Source organism: Coenobita brevimanus, chromosome 27 (assembly GCF_032717465.1).
Source record: "Coenobita brevimanus isolate Jiangsu-jjx chromosome 27, ASM3271746v2, whole genome shotgun sequence".
Classification (NCBI taxonomy): domain Eukaryota; kingdom Metazoa; phylum Arthropoda; class Malacostraca; order Decapoda; family Coenobitidae; genus Coenobita; species Coenobita brevimanus.
This window is the reverse complement of record NC_136980.1, coordinates 14,697,095-14,701,948: the sequence shown is the minus strand read 5'-3', so window position 1 is coordinate 14,701,948 and position 4,854 is coordinate 14,697,095. Positions and strand designations below refer to the sequence as shown.

Genomic DNA, 4,854 nt, shown 5'->3' with positions numbered 1-4,854 from the left:
ATTATTATCATTATACTGGTAGGTGGAGGTGCTCGCTATCCACTCAATCGATGAAGTGCCGCTCTCTGGTGCATGCCTTTTCCTTTCTTCCTTCCTTCCCTCCTCTTCTCTCTTTCCTTCATCCTTTCCTCTTCCTTCTGTCTGCGGGTGGCTCTACACTAAATGACGAGCGAAATGGTTTCCTGTACACCAGGAAACCATTTACTGTGCTGGGTGGTACCCATATAACCAAATTATGGATCCTGGTGATTTAGTGGGTAATTAAGGAGCTCCAATTGGATTGAGCCTGAAAAGGTGTATATCCAAGGGGTGGTGTCATGTAGTAACAGGAGAGGTAAAGAATAGTATGAGACTATTTTTATTTGTCTTGGAAATATTAACAAGTCTCTCACACGGAACGAGTATAAGTCCCGGGTAGCTACCTCCCTGTCTCGCTATCTGTCTCTCTCTCTCAAATTGCCAAGCCCTTCTCCCGTCACCTGTCTCCTCTGAGGCCTGTCTCCTTCTCCTCCTCCCTGTTCTGTGGCTAATCTCCGTCTGAGCTCTCTTTCCTAAATTCTGGTGTAGCAGGGGTGTGTCACGTGTGTTCCTCGTGGATGGACTAGGTCTTTGTTCACGAGAGGACTGCTGACAGCTAATTGCATCATCTCCTTACTGGCCGCTGTCGTCAGCTTTCTTCAGTGTAAGCATGTTTAGCATTGCTCGATTCTCGCAGACACAACACCTCTCATCATCTGACTCCCTGCTTCTATCTATCTATTTATCTATCTATCTATTATGATTTGTAAATATAATATGGGGTCCTACCACACTGCTCGGCCGCGCAAAAATGGCGTACCATCGACATTTAATAGTTATAATATATTAATACATACTACATACACATTATAATGAACTTAAAAGCTAATTAAGTGAAATACATAATATTGTAAAGTAACATAATTGTATGAATACTGTATACATATATTATAGTAAATAGTGATTATTCAGTAATATTACATTTTAAACAAGTTGTATACATATTTGAATAAATGCAATGGTTTTTGTATAACACTTTGTAAGACGTGCATGTACAACAGACGTACGCATATAATTGTGCAATGGTAATACTGCTAGGTTATACATTACATATTTGAGTTATCACTTTAGTAATGTCTAATATTTCACCTAACTTGTATGATGATACTGGTAATACAGAATTGTGCTATAATTGTATGACTTATAATATTGTACTAACATTGTGGTACTACATAATTGTAACATTTTATGAATTGATACAAAATATTGTGTTAATGCATAATTGTGTTGGCCTTACAATTGTAGTTACATTTGTTAATGCAACTCTTACATAAGTGTCTTGGTCTTATAATTGTAGTTAAAGTTACATAAAAGTTACATCTTGTTAATGCAACTGTTACATAATTGGCAAAGTGTAACATAATGCAATCGTTTGTCGTTACATAATTGTTACATATCGTTTGTAGGTACATAATTGTAGTTAGTGTAACATAATGCAATCGTTTGTCGTTACATAATTGTTACATATCGTTTGTAGTTACATAATTGTAGTTAAAGTTACATAAAAGTTACATCTTGTTAATGCAACTGTCACATAAATTGGTACATATTGTTTGTAGTTACATAATTATAATATGGAGTAACATAATTGTAATAACTGCAGTCCTAACATATGCTGCGGTCGATGATAGTGATGACGTGTCATGCCACTTGTTTGTGGAGACAACAATTTGCTTTTTTGTTTGTAGTTTATGTGGTATTTTGGCATATGTAGTAACACTTACACTTATTTTGATTTGTTTGTTATGTGATCTTACTTTATTTCTCTTTTTTCTTTCTTACTTTTTCTTTTTTTTTTCTCTTTTTTTTTTTTATGCATTGATTTTCTAGTTTGTTTCTCTTTGCTTGTGTACGCTTTTTCCATGTTCATGGTTGTATAATTACTGGCTAATTTCCTTGGGATACTTTTTTTTTTTAAAGTTTAGTTTATATTGCACAGGTATTACTGAAAATGATATTATATAGTCCCATATTTTGTTATTTTATATAAAAAATATATACACTATATACAGTATTAACTATACACACTGATTTGTTGTTCACCTGTACCTATCGTGGGTAATATGTGTGTCAGCACTGTGTGGAAATCATTGTCTTCACGATTGTGTTGAAGATGTTCACTCTTGCTAACGGCATTTGTGTTGGCCATTTTTTTTTTCTCTAGTTTACCTTGTAACTTAATTTATATGTTTCCACTAGGTAGCTTTAATTAATTAATGTTTAATACAGTTCTTTTAATCGCTCACTGAGTAACTGTGATGGTATATTTTCTTTATTACTTTGTAGATGTAATAATGTATAGTTGTATGTATGAAACACGTATTTTATGTAGGTATAAATGGTAACACTCGTTGGTAGTAAATAAATGTTATAATAAATGAATGAATATATACAGTGTAGAATATTTATTGTTGGTGCAAGTATTTAATGATTGAATTATGAAGATAATTGAAGTAGGTATATGAATTTAAGTTGTAACTATACAGTACTTTTTATATGTTTGTGCAGAAGCTTATTGTCTATCACTGTGTATTGTATAAATGAAGTAACTATGTAACTCACTAATTTTTACCGTGGTGGGAAATGGTGTGAGTGGTGTTGCACGTGGTGATAGCGTTGTCCTTCGCGGGTTGATTGGCGTGCTGTCGTCTCAGCACATGGTGACGTCGGCTTCCCACACTGGTAGCTGTGGTGAGTGAATGAGTAGCAATGAGTAACTTGAGTGAAGACGGGTGAGTAAGACGAGTTGTGAATATGGACTTGGTGTTTTGCTGCGTGTATTGACCTCTGCACTCCTGCGTAAGCGTTGGGGGTTGGGTGGATGTAGCAGAGAGAGGAGGGTGAGGTCTGGTGGTTATGAGTCGTGTCTCACTCTTCGTTTGTTTTGTTGTTCTTCCTCGAGGTATTTGTGGTCCTTTTTCCTCTTCTTTACTTGCTTCGTTTTATATTCTTCTTGCTGCTGCTTGAAGTTACGTGAAGATTATAGAATTGTTTCGTAGACTTGTAGACTATTTTCACTGTAGGCTGTATTTTGTAGTGATTCACTGTAGAACTGAAGCTAATCTTGTAGAGTCTCGGTTGCTTTTGTAGAAATTTGCTTTTAATTCGGAGACGATGTCCGTAGATTTGCTGGTTTGTCGTTAAGCTACTTGCAAGGCGTCGTGTGATCTCTTGACCTCTGCATCAGCATGATGATCTGGGAGACGGAGGGGGCTGGATGGAGAGAAGCGTCAGGAGCTGGTTATGTTGTTGGTTGAGAGAGATATTCTTGTTTTCAATCTTGATATTTTGTAGGAATTTAATGTTGATTCGTAGACGAGGTTCGTATACGTTCGCTGCTACCAAATGTCATGTGCAGTAGTAACAGGAGAGGTAAAGAATAGTATGGGACTATTTTTATTTGTCTTGGAAATATTAACAAGTCTCTCACACGGAATGAGTATAAGTCCCGGGTAGCTACCTCCCTGTCTCGCTATCTGTCTCTCTCTCTCAAATTGCCAAGCCCTTCTCCCGTCACCTGTCTCCTCTGAGGCCTGTCTCCTTCTCCTCCTCCCTGTTCTGTGGCTAATCTCCGTCTGAGCTCTCTTTCCTAAATTCTGGTGTAGCAGGGGTGTGTCACGTGTGTTCCTCGTGGATGGACTAGGTCTTTGTTCATGAGAGGACTGCTGACAGCTAATTGCATCATCTCCTTACTGGCCGCTGTCATCAGCTTTCTTCAGTGTAAGCATGTTTAGCATTGCTCGATTCTCGCAGACACAACACCTCTCATCATCTGACTCCCTGCTTCTATCTATCTATTTATCTATCTATCTATTATGATTTGTAAATATAATATGGGGTCCTACCACAGTGGTTGGGGTTTATTGCTCACGTAATGCCACTCAGGGATAAGCGAGGCTTGTCTCTCTCATCTTAAATGGATTATTTATATTATTATTATTATTACTATTATTATCCATCCATCATCCAATCCTATTACCATTATTATTATTATTATTATTATTACCATTTACTACTCTGGGTGGTAACCATGTACTGTAATCAGATTTTGGCACCTGGTGGTTTAGTGGGTAATTATTGTGCTCCAGTCGGATTGAGTCGGTGAAGGTTTGTATCCGGGGGGTGGCTGGGGTTTATTGCTCACGTGGTGCCACTCAGGGATGGGTGAGGATTGTCTCTCTCATCTTAAATGTCAGGACCAACTGCCTAGCCCTGGGCTCCTATGCTCCTCATGGGGCAATGTAGGATTGGATGTTGGATGGGTGGATTATTATTATTATTATTATTATTATGCCAACGGCCATACCACGTTGGGTGCGCCGCTTCCCGTCCGATCAGCGAAGTTTAGCAGCGTTGGGTCTGGTTGGTGCTTGGATGCGTGACCGCCTGTGAACACCAGAAGCTGTTGGCATCCCTACGTGTCAAGTGGGGTTGGTGGAGGATTAGTGCCCCTCCCTGTAAAACAATTAACTCTTAGCCCTTGGCCACCCCGTTTGGGATACATGGCGTCTGGCAATGAATGAATGAAAAATTTCCTGTTATATGTCATTTTCTCTCACTTTCTTTATGTCTGTATTTTTTCTGTTGTTTTGCATATTGTTTTGTCTATAACTTCCTTCCTTCCCTTTTCTTTCCTCTTCCTTTCTTCCTCCACTATATTACAGCAGCACAAGCTACAAGAGAGGTAGGAGGTGAGATGAAGTAAGGTGGAGCGGCCTGGGACTTTACTGCAGGTGTACTGAGTTAACACCTGTGTCATTTATATGTCATTACCTC

At 38.4% G+C, this 4,854-nt stretch overlaps 1 pseudogene; it reads left to right on the top strand.

Moving 5' to 3' along the window:
* The first annotated feature begins 4,370 nt into the window (after window positions 1-4,370).
* LOC145394626 (5S ribosomal RNA) lies at window positions 4,371-4,489 on the top strand (annotated as a pseudogene).
* The last annotated feature ends 365 nt before the right edge of the window (window positions 4,490-4,854 follow it).